This window comes from Crinia signifera, chromosome 7 (genome assembly GCF_055691185.1).
Source record: "Crinia signifera chromosome 7, ASM5569118v1, whole genome shotgun sequence".
Classification (NCBI taxonomy): domain Eukaryota; kingdom Metazoa; phylum Chordata; class Amphibia; order Anura; family Myobatrachidae; genus Crinia; species Crinia signifera.
In genome coordinates, this window is record NC_139223.1 from 164,410,201 (window position 1) to 164,426,227 (window position 16,027).

Consider the following 16,027-nt stretch of genomic DNA (forward strand, 5'->3'; position numbering starts at 1 on the left):
ACGCGGGCCGTACCGTGCCGATCAAAATAAGGGCCTAGGAGAGGAGAGGTAGGTTACAGTATTATCAGCATAGAGGTGAGTGAGGACAGAGGGAGAGAGGTGAGGAGAGGAGCGGTAGATTACAGTATTATCAGCATAGAGGTGAGTGAGGATAGAGGGAGAGAGATCAGGAGAGGAGAGGTAGATTACAGTATTATCAGCATAGAGGTGAGTGAGGATAGAGGAAGAGAGATCAGGAGAGGAGCGGTAGATTACAGTGTTATCAGCATAGAGGTGAGTGAGGATAGAGGGAGAGAGATCAGGGCCCTTATTCTGATCGGTGCGGCCCGATCAGAAATATGCGGTGATGTCCGTCTTGGCGAATCCCCGCCTTCCATACGGATCGCCACCTCCGTCCGTATGCGGATATGTGGCGGTCCGCATGAATGTGGATGGGGATATGCCTCCTCCATGGTGGGAGCAGCCCCTGCATTCGATGGTCGCCGAACATCGAATGCAGGGCCGCACGCTCCACCAGGTCCCGCAACACAAGACCACACGGACACTTGTCCGTGTGAAATCTTGTATGGGGGCGGGCAGCTGACATCCGGCGATGTCAGATGCCCGCCCCGTACCCACGCGTCACGGCCTCATTACCATGCATACGCCCCGCGTTTGCATGGGAACGCCCATGAAACGCGGGGCGTATGCATAGGGTAATAAGGATAAGTAGCCCCTCACACCCCTCTACGCCCCCTGTGCGGCGTATAGAGAATCCTTGCGGCGAAATCGCCTGCACATGCGCAGAGTGACCTCTGCACATGCGCAGACGATAAACATCGGCGGGCCGTACGCAAGCGGGAATATCCGCACCGATCAGAATAAGGCCCCAGGAGAGGAGCGGTAGGTTACAGTATTATCAGCATAGAGGTGAGTGAGGATAGAGGGAGAGAGATCAGGAGAGGAGAGATAGATTACAGTGTTATCAGCATAGAGGTGAGTGAGGATAGAGGGAGAGAGATCAGGAGAGGAGAGGTAGATTACAGTGTTATCAGCATAGAGGTGAGTGAGGATAGAGGGAGAGAGATCAGGAGAGGAGAGGTAGGTTACAGTATTATCAGCATAGAGGTGAGTGAGGATAGAGGGAGAGAGATCAGGAGAGGAGAGGTAGATTACAGTGTTATCAGCGTAGAGGTGAGTGAGGATGGAGGGAGAGAGATCAGGAAAGGAGAGGTAGATTACAGTATTATCAGCATAGAGGTGAGTGAGGATAGAGGGAGAGAGATCAGGAGAGGAGCGGTAGATTTCAGTATCATCAACATAGAGGTGATATTGGAAGTCGAGTGAGCGAATAAGCTCACCCAGAGAGGGCGTATAGTAAGAGAGAGAAGAAGAGGACCGAGATCAGAACCTTGGGAGACAGCTAATGTCAGTGGAAGAGCAGGACAGGTGGAGGCATTAAAGGTGCAGCTGGGCATTTTCAAAACTGCCAGTGCAAATACAGGCATTACTGGTGATAGTGAAAGTTTTTGCACATATCAAACACTGTGATATTGTGTACTGAATAGTTGCAGATCACCGAAAATGATGCGATCTGCGCCATTTTAGCCCCCTCCCGTGACACATGCAGAAAACACTCACACCATGCCTTCAAGTGACCCCCCCCCCATGCCTCCCACAAACACAACCTGACCGGTAATCATAATTCCAAGTAAGTACCGGCATTGCGCCAACCTCTGAACCAGACCCACAGGGCGAATGTACATCACAGATAAAAGTATAAACACCTACACACTAGAACATACTGACAACATAACAGTACACAATAATATTACATATAACAGCCAGACTGGGATATGCAGATATGCTGCACTGCACTGTGACTGTCACCTGACTCTTACCTGCTCTCTACTGCGGCCGAGGTGGGTGGCTGGGGTAGTAGTGAGGAATGGCGTGCACAGAGCAGAGATGTTTCTTTCCCTCTGACGTTGCTATGAGACTACTGAGCTTTTTATAGCACCAAGCAGGTGAGCTGTGTGTGAGCTGTGTGAGCTGTGTGTGGGCTGTGTGTGAGCTGGACGCTCCGCATTACATTACCTGCTCTATAGCAGTGTATTAGGTTCCCCCCAGGCTTAGAAACCTAACACCACAATGTTGTCTGAACACAATGCAACAAGCACTTTAGGATTCCGGTAAGTGTGTATGTAAGTAGTGATGTGCTCCTAATACACAGACAAGGAATGATTGTATAGTACACAACTGTCCGCTTCCTACTTGCTGGTGAGGTGCCGTGCAGCTATGTGTTTGGAACACAAACACACACACACACACACATACATACACAAACACACACAAACACACACACACAATGTAATACTATATGTAATAATACTGATAAAAATGTATCAAAACAAATGATAGAAATGTAATTAAATGCAGCAGAAAGAAGAATCCTGCTCTTATGTCCGGACCAGACGTCAGTTATATTCCTCTTACACCGCCGCAAATCCCCGGGTCATCGGTGGGTCAGACCCGGGTCAACGGCGGTGTAAATGGGACACGCCGTGTCCTTTTACACGGGACTTCTACCCAGGTCCTGACCTAGATAGAACACGGCTAGGGCCTGGGCAGAGGGCGGTGTAAATGGGTACGCCGGGTCATCCGACCCGGCTCCCGTTTATATCAATGGGGGACATACAACCTGTGGACTGCAGCGTCCGCAGGATGGATGGGGGGAACACACAGCCTCCGCTGCTGTCTGCTGTACTCTGCAGACAGCATCGGCGGCAGCGGAGGAGGTGAATGGATGCCTGTGTGATATCATCTCCAAGCGGTGGCTCAAGAACCGCCTGCGCCGGGTGGGGGTTGCACCGGTGTAAAGGGTAACAAACGCCGGCTCGCACCCCGGTGGAAGCTGGGTCCAAAAACCCAGGTGCGACCCGGCGTTTTGGTGTAAAGATGGAGCTAGATGACCTCTTGCTTCTGACTTTTCTGTGATTTATCTTTTATTACGTTAGTATAGTTTGTTGTAAATAATTGTTACGCCCGTTTTAATCAATCTTTATGGATATTTTCTTTAAGAAATAAACAAATCTTTCTGATCTATCGATGGAGGCCGATTCTTGGGGAATTTTGGGATTGGCCTCCCTACTAATAAAAAAAAGCAGATGGCAGCGGTTGTATGTTGTCATGGCTAATGTCGACAGGATTGGAAGATCGACACAAGCATTAGGTTGACAATGGCAAGGTCGACATTCAAAAGGTCGACATGAGGGGGTTTTTTACGTTTTTTTTGTCCAGAATGTTGACATGGACGCCGTCAAAGTGCACCGCTGAACTCGCCATGCTTCGGGCACGGTGCCATGCTACGCTTGGCACACTATAAATACAATAACAGTATAACTCCGTGTCTCTGTCAGAGTGTTTTCTGCATCGCCAGGTGTGTCGGCAAACATTTGTTATGTCATAAATTAAAGCATATTTTGTCATTTGTAACAGAACAAAATTACAATATAGTTCTTATCAGGGATTTTACTTTTGAACATGTAATAATTCCTCATTCAGTATGAATAATTTACGTAGAGTCTGCATATTATTATATTCTGCATAAGACAAAACACATTTGATCATAGTAAAATATTCATTATAACCCTACAGTATAGCCAATGCTGCGCTGTTTGTGGCGGTTTATAGTGCATCCAGTTTGCCCATAACAAACATGGCAGCTTCGGGTGTCCCTGGCAGAGACGCTGCCGTGCCGTTAGCTGTGCGGAAACCACGCCCAGAGTATTCATTGGCTACCGCTCGGGGTAGTTATTGCGCGTGCGCCGTCTGCTATAGGCTGGAAATTTGAATTTGTGCTGGAGCCGGAAGTAACGGCGGCGACGGCTGTGCGACAGCGACACTGCTGCGACGTGCGGGAGAGGTATGGGTTGAGTCTATTTTATAGTGGGCTAAAGGACCTTGTCCCTCCAGGCACTATGATTTAGCCCACTCAATACAAATAGGCTATATCCTAGTGGGCTAAAGGACAGGTCCTTCTGTTCACACTGATTTAGCCTACTCAATAAAACTAGGCTATTTCTTAGTGGGTTAAAGGACCTGGTCCCTCTATCCACTTTGATTTAGCCCATTCATTAAAGTTAGGCTATTTCCTAGTGGGATAAAGGACCGGTCCCTCTATCCACTTTGATTTAGCCAATTCAATAAAATTAGGCTATTTCCTAGTGGTCTAAAAGACTCACTTAAAGAACCAGGTCCTTTAGGCCACTTGATTATAGCCCATTTTATATAAGTAGGCTAAATCCAAGTGGGCAAAGGGACCCGATATTTTATGAGCATCTGGTGTAAAGGACCAGGTCCTGTAGGCCACTTGATTATAGCCCATTTTATATAAGTAGGCTAAATCCAAGTGGGCAAAGGGACCTGATATTTTATGAGCATCTGGTCTAAAGGACCAGGTCCTTTAGGCCACTTGATTCCAGCCCATTTTATATAAGTAGGCTAAATCCAAGTGGGCAGAGGGACCTGATATTTTATGAGCATCTGGTGTAAAGGACCAGGTCCTTTAGGCCACTTGATTCCAGCCCATTGTATATAAGTAGGCTAAATCCAAGTGGGCAGAGGGACCTGATATTTTATGAGCATCTGGTCTAAAGGACCAGGTCCTTTAGGCCACTTGATTATATCCCATTGTATATAAGTAGGCTAAATCCAAGTGGGCAAAGGGACCTGATATTTTATGATCATCTGGTGTAAAGGACCAGGTCCTTTAGGCCACTTGATTATAGCCCATTTTATATAAGTAGGCTAAATCCAAGTGGGCAGAGGGACCTGATATTTTATGAGCATCTGGTGTAAAGGACCAGGTCCTTTAGGCCACTTGATTCCAGCCCATTTTATAAAAGTAGGCTAAATCCAAGTGGGCAGAGGGACCTGATATTTTATGAGCATCTGGTGTAAAGGACCAGGTCCTTTAGGCCACTTGATTCCAGCCCATTGTATATAAGTAGGCTAAATCCAAGTGGGCAGAGGGACCTGATATTTTATGAGCATCTGGTCTAAAGGACCAGGTCCTTTAGGCCACTTGATTATATCCCATTGTATATAAGTAGGCTAAATCCAAGTGGGCAAAGGGACCTGATATTTTATGAGCATCTGGTCTAAAGGACCAGGTCCTTTAGGCCACTTGATTCCAGCCCATTTTATATAAGTAGGCTAAATCCAAGTGGGCAGAGGGACCTGATATTTTATGAGCATCTGGTGTAAAGGACCAGGTCCTTTAGGCCACTTGATTCCAGCCCATTGTATATAAGTAGGCTAAATCCAAGTGGGCAGAGGGACCTGATATTTTATGAGCATCTGGTCTAAAGGACCAGGTCCTTTAGGCCACTTGATTATATCCCATTGTATATAAGTAGGCTAAATCCAAGTGGGCAAAGGGACCTGATATTTTATGATCATCTGGTGTAAAGGACCAGGTCCTTTAGGCCACTTGATTATAGCCCATTTTATATAAGTAGGCTAAATCCAAGTGGGCAGAGGGACCTGATATTTTATGAGCATCTGGTGTAAAGGACCAGGTCCTTTAGGCCACTTGATTCCAGCCCATTTTATAAAAGTAGGCTAAATCCAAGTGGGCAGAGGGACCTGATATTTTATGAGCATCTGGTGTAAAGGACCAGGTCCTTTAGGCCACTTGATTCCAGCCCATTGTATATAAGTAGGCTAAATCCAAGTGGGCAGAGGGACCTGATATTTTATGAGCATCTGGTCTAAAGGACCAGGTCCTTTAGGCCACTTGATTATATCCCATTGTATATAAGTAGGCTAAATCCAAGTGGGCAAAGGGACCTGATATTTTATGATCATCTGGTGTAAAGGACCAGGTCCTTTAGGCCACTTGATTATAGCCCATTTTATATAAGTAGGCTAAATCCAAGTGGGCAAAGGGACCTGATATTTTATGAGCATCTGGTGTAAAGGACCAGGTCCTTTAGGCCACTTGATTATATCCCATTGTATATAAGTAGGCTAAATCCAAGTGGGCAGAGGGACCTGATATTTTATGAGCATCTGGTCTAAAGGACCAGGTCCTTTAGGCCACTTGATTCCAGCCCATTTTATAAAAGTAGGCTAAATCCAAGTGGGCAGAGGGACCTGATATTTTATGAGCATCTGGTGTAAAGGACCAGGTCCTTTAGGCCACTTGATTCCAGCCCATTGTATATAAGTAGGCTAAATCCAAGTGGGCAGAGGGACCTGATATTTTATGAGCATCTGGTCTAAAGGACCAGGTCCTTTAGGCCACTTGATTATATCCCATTGTATATAAGTAGGCTAAATCCAAGTGGGCAAAGGGACCTGATATTTTATGATCATCTGGTGTAAAGGACCAGGTCCTTTAGGCCACTTGATTCCAGACCATTTTATATAAGTAGGCTAAATCCAAGTGGGCAGAGGGACCTGATATTTTATGAGCATCTGGTGTAAAGGACCAGGTCCTGTAGGCCACTTGATTCGAGCCCATTTTATGTAAGTAGGCTAAATCCAAAAGTACATCACATTTTACAAGACACTTGCGTAAAGAACCAGGTCCTTTAGACCACAAGTTTGTAGCCCATTTAGACATAGCTAGGCTAAATCCTAGTGGGCAAAGGGAGGGTGTGTTGTGTGCCCAGGCACGCCATAAATGTCCGACACATCCCCACAAAAACCGTGTTTTCTTTTCTAATGTGAATACATCAGACTTGCAGAAGAGAAGTGCGGGGTGAAGCTATCAGCCACACTCCTCTAGGTGGAGAGCTCGTGGGCGTAGTTGGATTTCTCGGGCCAGTGGTGTCAGGGGGTGGGAGGAAGGATAGTTACCACCGGGTGCCACTGCCAGCAAGTGTAGATCCATGGCAGGAACCGGTTATGGGACTAGCTTGGTTCTCACAGATAAGGAGAAGCGAATACGCTGTACTCATGGGTAACCAGTGGGACACTGAATAGCGGGCAATTGGGATGCACTGACTGAAGCACCACAGATCAGAGAATGGAACAAGCTGTGGGTGCTACTGAAACAGATGAGGTTGCATACAACAAGTGGTGGGGGCAAGGGATGGAACATAGAGGCGAGAAGAGAGGGAGCGAAACAAAGACAGGATAGTACAAAAAACAGGAGGAGAGGATACAGAAAGGAAAACTGGCAGAAAGGACACATATATTGGCACATTTAGGTAGAAGGGGCACAGACAAAGGCTCTGAGAGCCAGAAGAGGAACAGATAGTCATAACAGGGCATAGTCAAGGCCCCTATACCCTATGTGATTTTGGCCCGATTTCACTCGAATCTTGCCCAAATTGCATGTGAATGACATCTGATCCGATGCTCGGTCCCGTGCGTTCAGATCAGAGCTAGAGAGCATACATACAGCAGATAACCCTTATGTGCAGCCGTCAGCGGCACATCGAGGGTGCTGCTCAGCATCCACAATGTATCACATCCGATGTAGGGGGAGGGGGGGCACTAAGAGCCAGGCGGGTAAATGAAATTAAGAAACCTCCGCCTGCAGCTTTCAGGGATTTATTACATCCAGTGCCATATAGTATGTGAGCTCTCCCGAGGAGCTGCCAGGGTAATCAGGTCAGACTTGGATTTTAGAGGCACAAGGAGGCAGAATGGGGGATGGATACAAAAGGAACTATGGGACACAAATTGTGTAACTGATTGGTTTAGGTGGCACAATAAATTACTTAAAAGTTGTAAAGGGGTCACTTCACAGATATATATATTTCTAAATCAAAATGGTATAAATCCAAGTGTGTCTATACACAGAGGTTTGAATCAGACATCTGTCAGTTGTGGGATGGCATCTTCAGGGACGGTGCAAGGCACCGGAGCGGCCCAGGCGTGGGTGATGCATCCGCCGCCGCCACGTCGCACCACAGGGGGGTGTTATAGGACCTCGTGGGGGGGGAGGGTTGTGATGCAGTTGCCACATTGCTCCATGGGAGGGAAGGGGCTGGCAGTTGATGCGGCGTGGGCAGCTGTGTTAATCCATGGAGGTAGCAGGGGGTGGGGGAGATTTGCACTGCTTACCTTGAGCCAGGGGGGGTCCAGCGCCCAAGTGCCGCCCTCCAGTGGGCGGTACCCCAGGCAAATGCCTAAAGTTGCCTAGTGGTGGCGCCTGGCCTGGCCAACTTGTGGGGTTACGTGATCTTCTAATTGGTCTTTTCAAGCCTCCTTTAACTGTTATTTCAAATGATGTACACAAACGAAGTCCATACAATCATTTTTATTAGTCTTTTTTTTTTCAAAAAGTAGAATTCAATGAAGGTTTTCAGTGCACAATTGATGGTTAAAGATGGAGTAAGTGTTTTTTAGGGAGAGAGGCTGCACCAGGTGGAGAGGGGGAAGAGAGAGCCTGTCAGAGAGGGAGAGAGAGGCGAGCAGGGGGAGAGAAAAAGAGGATGGACAGAAGGGGCGAGAGAGTGACGGAGTGTTGGAGAGAGAGAGCATAGGCTAGAGAAAAGAGAACTGGTAGAGAGCGAGAAAGAGCAAAAACATGGGGCAGAGGGGTGGTGATGGGGGTGAGTTGAAGAGGGCGATGGGAAGTGGTAATGTAACAAGGGGCAAGGTGAAATGGATTGAGGTGACAGTGGGCTAGAGGGCTGGGCAGTGAGATGATGTGAAAGGGCGATGTGGGAATAGAAGGCAGATCTCCTTTTACCAGCGACAATAGGTATCCCATACATTAGCGCTGTGCTCTCATGCAAGTAACCATCTGCCTGGTTCCGCTGCTCCCCATCTCCCTAACCGCTCCTGCATGTCTCCCTCCCTTTGCCCGCCATTGCCAGCTCATGTCAGGGTCAGAAGAGCTCGTCCCCGGGGACCCTAATTTTCTTTTTAAAATGAGTTCCAGGTCACAATTTAGGGTCAAATACTACATGCTATAGCAGGTAGGATGTGCAGGCTTTAAAGGGACATGCCTATGATTGTGAGAGCAGGAAGGGGTGGTGGGAAGGATGCAGAGACGGATTTAGGCTCAATGGGGCCCTAGGCAAGAAACCGGTTTGGGGGGTTATCCAAACAATCCATAGCTCAATATTTCCATTCAAGCTCCCCTCGTTATTTTATTATTATTAATGACCCTTAAACAATATGCCACACACAAAGTAATGCCCCTTACACATTATGCCCAACACCGTAATGCCTCTTACACAACCAGTGATCGTGCTAGGTGCAAAAATGTGTGGGGCCCAGGTACCCCTCACTTTATACAGTTGGGACCCCACTTCACTGTTTATGGGTTCCATTACATAGTCTGCCTTTGATCTACCCAATCTACCGTCACTACAATGCCTCTTAGGTGGGGCAGAAGAAAGAGTAAGTGGTTTGATAGACAAAAAGGGTTTCTGGGAAAGAGCAAAAAATTGAGAGGAGCTAGAAAGAGGGAGAGGGGGATTCAAGAAAAAGAAATGCGAAAGGGGAATATCAAGATAAAGGGAGGAGTGCGAGCAGAGAGAATGTCAATGAGGGAGAGACAGAAAGGAAATACAGAGGGCCAAATGTAATAGGTTGAGAGCAGAGTTCGCAAAATTTTAGCCCTAACTGCGGACCCCTAAACTGAGTGGGTCCCTAGGGATGCCTCGCGCACTGCTGCAGCTGGTGTATAAGGAAAACTGATAAATCCCCCCCCCCCCAGTGTCCCATTTGGGAAGAGTGCTGCAGCCGCCATCCTGTGCTCTTGTGCCCTGATCTGCAGCATGGCAGAGCCGGACACCCACGCTGCTCCCCAGGGCCTGCTGGAGCTCTCCTCCCTGGGCCAACCACTGCTGCCAGAGCTCTGCTCCCTAGGTCTCTCTGCAGGAGCACTCCTGCTCCCTAGACCACCCGCCACAGCTGTTTGAACTTTTCTCCCTGGGTCATCCGCTGCTGCAACTGGGGGCCTGCTGTCGGAGTACTGCTGCTCCCGATGCTACCTGCCACCAGTGCTCTACTGCTCCCCAGTGCTGGCAGCTGGTGCTATTACAGGTGAGCATGGGCTGCCAGCGCTGGGAAGCATGAGAGCATGCCTTTGCAGAACTGTAAAAGCCAGTGCATGGAAGGCTGATGCTGGAGCAAGACCTGCCTTCGCCTCACCCCCCTCCCCTCACCCCATCTCTTTACTCTTTTTCTATCTCTAATGTCCGGCAGTGACCACATTTGAAATGTCTGCTAAGAGGGGAGCAGGAGCGTTGCTATAGGGCAGAAGTATCAACCAATGTTAAGTGCATATCTGCACCTAATGCTGGTTAACTGGGGGATTACGGTTTTTTATATGTATTAACAGCACGCCTAATGGGCTCTAGGGACAGCCTGAAGAGTAACGCATGGCGGGGCTGTCCTCTGTAATCCCCCCCAGCAATTAGCGGACGGGGCGATGTATTAACAGCCGCTTCTTCAGCTTAGGGCTAGTGTTGTCCTTTCCCCACTGTGGGGACAGCACTAGCCCTGCTGCTGGCTGTGGGCTGCGCTGGAGATCTTGCGATAATAACAAGATCTTGTGCATGCCCAGAGAGCCGGCCAGGGGAGAGGTTTTTTTTTTTTTCAATGCTCGCGCAGTGCTGCCTGGCCGCCAATAAGGAGAGCTGAGGAGACAGGAAGTAACATCTCTTCTTATCGACAGCCGCCTGCATCATACATCAAGGTTATAAGCGTGACCACTTCTCTTCGTTATGCAGGAGAAGCGGGACCTGTTATTTTAAACGTATATAGCCCCATTAATAAATCTGCCCCTATGTGGTGGAACATTTGTGGACATTATCTGTAATGGCGTTACTTTAGGAATTGTGTGGGGGGGACACTACTGGAGGCATCATACAGTATGTATAAGCAGGAGTACTGGGGCACTACGATGTGTGGCATAAATTGTGGGCATTACGGTGTGTGGCATGTTGTGTTATGGGCCTAATGGTGTGGTATGTTGTATAATGGGCATGACTGTGCGTGGCATAATGCCTAACAGGCATTATGGTGTGCGTAACCCTGGCTCAGTGTGTCCAAGTGGTTCTAGCTGGTGTAGTGTGTTTAAGTGGCACTACTGTGTGGTGTAATGTGAATTTGTACTATTACGCGGCCATACCCTGAATCTAAAAAAAAATGTCGTGGGGTTCTTCTCCTCCTGCCCCCCCCCCCCCCCCCCATGACCAGCCCAGAGCTCGGAGTGGTCCTGATTCCCAAGATATGGAGGACACACACCAGGCTCTTGAGCCGGCCCTGGTTTCCAAAATACAGGGGACAAATTGAATAGGGGTCCCCTGTATTTTGGGGACCAGCACCAGGCTCCACTAGAAGGGGGTGTAATGCCGATGGGGTTACATAGTTACATAGTAGGTAAGGCTGAAAAAAGACTTGCGTCCATCTAGTTCAACCTGGTATAGATATCCATTGCTGATTTGGTAGGTTCTGGTATTTTACAGACAAATTATATTTCTTATTTGTACCCATGGATGTTTTTCTCCAGTAAATGTTTGTCCAACTTTTCCTTGAACGCATTTAATGAGCCAGCCATTACCACCTCTCTGGGAAGAGAGTTCCAGAGTTTGACTGTTCTGACCGTAAAGAAATTCTTTCTACTAGCTGAATGAAATCTTTTTTCTTCTAATCTATACTCATGCCCTCGCGTCCTAGATTCCTTTCTAGTAGAAAAGAGGGTGTGTGACAGTTCCTTATATTGGCCCTTGATATACTTGTACATGTTGAGCATGTCCCCCCTTAAACGTCTCTTTTCTAATGTAAATAGTCCCAAATTGCTTAATCTCTCCCCGTAGCTTAAATTCTCCATTCCCCTAATAAGCTTTGTTGCTCGCCTTTGGACTTTTTCTAATTCTATGATGTCCTTTTTATAGTGTGGGGCCCAGAACTGTACTCCGTACTCTAGGTGAGGTCTCACCAATGCTTTATATAGTGGCATAATTACCCTCGAGTCCCTAGTTTCCATTCCCCTCTTAATACATGCCAGAATTTTGTTGGCCTTTTTTGTAGCTACATTACAATGGGCACTACATCCTAGTTTGCTGTCTATTTGGGTTCCTAGATCCTTTTCAAGTATGGAATTACCCAGTTCCTCTCCACTAAGGTTGTAACTTGCACACTGGTTGTGTCTCCCAAGGTGCATAACCTTACATTTATCTACATTGAACCTCATCTTCCCATGGCCAAAACATTACCCACCCTAACTAATCAACCCAGGCCTGGGCTGAAGCCCGAGGATATCCCCTGCACCCCTGAGCGGTGGGTTTAGGGTTGATAGCTTGTTTAAACCGTAAAAATGGGAATTTAATACCTACCGGTAATTCCTTTTCACAAAGTCCTTATGGGATACTGGGCATCGTCTTAAGACCTTGGGTATTAGAGGGTACCCGCAAGGTCTTAAGACTTTTCCCAGTATCCCACAAGCCTGCCCCACTTGGGAGAACCACAGGTACCAGCATGTGGTGCATTAATGGCTCACCGGTACCCAGTGGCGTAACTAGATACATGTGGGCCCCATAGCAAAAGTTTTTAAGGATCCCTATTTATCATCTAATGCTGAAAAATGTATACAGCACATGATACTTTGACAGGCAAAGTAGGCCCCATAGCAGCTGCACCCCCTGCACCTATGGTAGTTACGCCCTTGCTGGTACCTATAGCCCCCCTGTAAAGGAAATATTAAAAAAACACAGGTTTTTAAATATTTTATTAAACTTCATCTTGTCTTCACCCAGGGGGGCTCCTGCCCCCCCAGGGCTTTTGCGGAGTCTTCACCTGGGGCAGCTCTTTTGCATGGCCTCCACCACCTCTCAGAGATTGTTCTTCTGGAGCTCTTCTCTGCTCCCCCTCCGCCATCGGACTGGCTGCCCCGTCTTGAACTGGTTAATATAGCCAGCTCCAGGAGTTGGGGCAATGACAAGCCATGATTGTCTGGCCGTGGCCATTTTAAATTTTTATTTCCTCCGCACCGCTGGATGAGGGGGACCAAGACCACCGCTGAGACAAGGCCACCACAAGGGTCAGTTTATTTAGGGTGAGGAGGGGTGAGGGAGGGTCCGGGTGCTGCAAGTGGGGGCAGAATTGCCGTGAGTGGGGAAGGGGTCCGGGTGCTGCATCTGGGCATCTCAGGGTGAGGAGGGAGCTGGGCATCTTGGAAGAGGTGCACAGGGCATCTTAGAGGTAGAGGGGTGCTTCTAGCGGTTAGCGCTAGCGGGCAGGGGATCCCTGTTGCGTATGAGAAGTCACCACGGAGGTCCTGCGGCAGATGGGAACTAGTAGTTCCCATCCGCCGCAGGGTCCCCGTCGCTGATCTCACATAAGCTGCAGGGACCCCCTGCCTGCTGGTGGGTGGCATGCAGTGGGGTCTGGCAGCACAGGGTCGGGTAGCGCTGGCGGGCAGGGGGTCCCTGCAGCGTATGTGAAGTCAGCGGCAGGGTCTCTGCGGCAGATGGGAACTAGTAGTTCCCATCCACTGCAGGAACACCGCCGATAATCTCACGTATGCTGCAGGGACCCCCTGTCCACCAGTGCTACCCTGCCTAACCCTGCGCTGCCAGAGACCAGCCCACTGGGACATGCTGCAGAGTCCAGACAGGAAGTTACCGCTGGTCAGAGCTTCCTGCTGCAGGCAGACAGTGAGAGGTGGGCGGCCAGGTACCTGAGACATTATATGAACGAGGTGGCTGTGTGACCGGCCGGGCTGACCCCTTTAGTGATCGCTCAGAAGCCACCACACAGCAGAGATGTACAAGGCGTTCTGAGTGATCACTTTAAATTTACAGGCAGGGCTGTTATTCATCGGGGTCCCGCGGGGCTGCGCATCCATATCGCTGTGTGGGTTACACACACAGCGATATTCAGCCACTTTCTAAGCGGTTTAGTAAAATTATGTAAAATCGCTCAGAAAGTGGCTGATTATCGGTCCGTGTGTAGGGCCCATTAGTTCAGTTGCCAGAGGCAGCAGTGCCCCACTCACAGCCAGCAGTGGGAGAGGAATAAGAGGGAGAGGCAGCAGTGCCCCACTCACAGCCAGCAGTGAGAGAGGAATAAGAGGGAGAGGCAGCAGTGCCCCACTCACAGCCAGCAGTGGGAGAGGAATAAGAGGGAGAGGCAGCAGTGCCCCACTCACAGCCAGCAGTGGGAGAGGAATAAGAGGGAGAGGCAGCAGTGCCCCACTCACAGCCAGCAGTGGGAGAGGAATAAGAGGGAGAGGCAGCAGTGCCCCACTCACAGCCAGCAGTGAGGGAGGAATAAGAGGGAGAGGCAGCAGTGCCCCACTCACAGCCAGCAGTGGGAGAGGAATAAGAGGGAGAGGCAGCAGTGCCCCACTCACAGCCAGCAGTGGGAGAGGAATAAGAGGGAGAGGCAGCAGTGCCCCACTCACAGCCAGCAGTGGGGGAGGAAGAGGGAGAGGCAGCAGTGCCCCACTCACAGCCAGCAGTGGGAGAGGAATAAGAGGGAGAGGCAGCAGTGCCCCACTCACAGCCAGCAGTGGGAGAGGAATAAGAGGGAGAGGCAGCAGTGCCCCACTCACAGCCAGCAGTGGGAGAGGAATAAGAGGGAGAGGCAGCAGTGCCCCACTCACAGCCAGCAGTGGGAGAGGAATAAGAGGGAGAGGCAGCAGTGTTTTATGAGTGTCAGAGAGGGAGGAAAGGGAAAGAGCGGGAAGGAGAAAAAGGAGAAAGACTAGGGGCAGAGAGAGAAATAAAGAGGAGATGAGAGATATTGCTGACAGAAAGAGGCGCGCAGGGGAGAGAGGAGAGGCAGTAGGGGAGCGACAAGCGAGAGCACATAAGAGAAGGGGGGGAGAGAGAAAAGGGGTTGAGGAGTCAGCAAAAAAAAGGAAGGGAGAGTTGACAGAGGCGGGTGAGAGAGAGAGGATAGGAGGCAGTGTTGGGGAGGAGAAGGAGGGAGGAGGGGAGGCAAGAAGGGTGGTGAGGGAGAGTAGGTGTTTGTGTTTCGAGGGGAGCCCCCCCAGTACAAACAGTAGTGTAGTAGGTCTCTGCCCAGGCACCGGTGGCGCAGGTCTCATGTGCCATCATCCTCACTGGTAGTGCAGGGTCTCTTGTACAGCCACTGAAGGGAGGGGGCAGGTAATTAAGGGGGGGTTGGGCAGTCGGTTGGCAGAGCAGCCATGCCCGATCGGCAATATTAATATAAAAAAACACCTGGAGAATAAAAAGGGTGCAGGGGATTGCCTTCCAGGGCCATGGGGCCCCCCAAGCGGCCGTGACCCATAGCGGTGCCATCCCCCTGTACCCTCTGTAGTTACGCCACTGCTCAAAAGCGTTATGTGATGGGACCCAAAAACTGTGGAGTAGGACCTCAACTTAACAAAGAGGGGTCCCGGGGACACACACTTTATTTTTCACTGAGTGCGATTACTGTGACTAGGAGGGAGGGGGGGGGGGGGGGGGGACACACTGCTGCCGAGTAGGAGACCAGAGGTGGGGCACAGTTAGGAGAAGGGGGGGACAATGCAACTGGGTGTGAAGCCAGTGGGAAGGGGAATGAAACACTGTGGTCGGTTGTGATAGGGTGCAGTCTCTTGGGTGTGGGGGGGGGGGTCAGAAGAAAGAGTGAGTGGAGTGATGTCAAAGAGGGTGTTGGGGAAACACAGCAAAAGAGGAGCAAAAAAGGGCAAGGGGTGCGAGAAAGGGAGAGGGCTTCTTGGAAAAAGTGGTGTGAGGGGTAGGGTGTCAGAGAAAGGAAGAAGAGCAAAAGCAGGAGTAAGAACGTCAGGGAGGGAAAGAGAGAGAAAGATGGGAGCAAGAGTGAGCATGTCAGGGAGAGAATGGGGAGAGAAGGTGCCTGGGAAAGAAAACGAGAGTGTCAAAGATGAAGTAAGAGATGGTGTCAGGAAGAGAACGAAAGAGACAGCGCCAGGGAGAGAGAGAAAGCGTGGTGAAAGATGGGGAGGAAAGAGACAGACTGTGGCAGAGTGAGGGTTGAGAAAGAGGGGGCAGGGGTGAAGAGAGCAGAGGAGAGAAAAAAAAGTCAGCAGCAGGGAAGAGAGAGGGTGAGAAAAAGGGGAAAGAGGGAAAAAGAA

The 16,027-nt window shown here is 49.5% G+C and overlaps 2 protein-coding genes across 3 annotated transcripts in view; one reads left to right on the plus strand and one right to left on the minus strand.

Annotated features, from left to right (window-relative positions):
- Nucleotides 1–1,965, minus strand: part of C7H2orf80 (chromosome 7 C2orf80 homolog) — a 28,077-nt gene extending 26,112 nt beyond the window's left edge. The window contains exon 1 of the mRNA XM_083154228.1: nt 1,881–1,965. The gene's annotated coding sequence lies outside the window, so the exon portion shown is untranslated. The remainder of the gene's footprint in view (nt 1–1,880) is intronic.
- Nucleotides 1,966–3,787: 1,822 nt separating this feature from the next.
- SGO2 (shugoshin 2) overlaps nt 3,788–16,027 on the plus strand; it is a 33,348-nt gene continuing 21,108 nt past the window's right edge. For both annotated transcript variants that reach the window (XR_014450839.1, XM_083154230.1), the window contains exon 1: nt 3,788–3,904. The gene's annotated coding sequence lies outside the window, so the exon portion shown is untranslated. The remainder of the gene's footprint in view (nt 3,905–16,027) is intronic.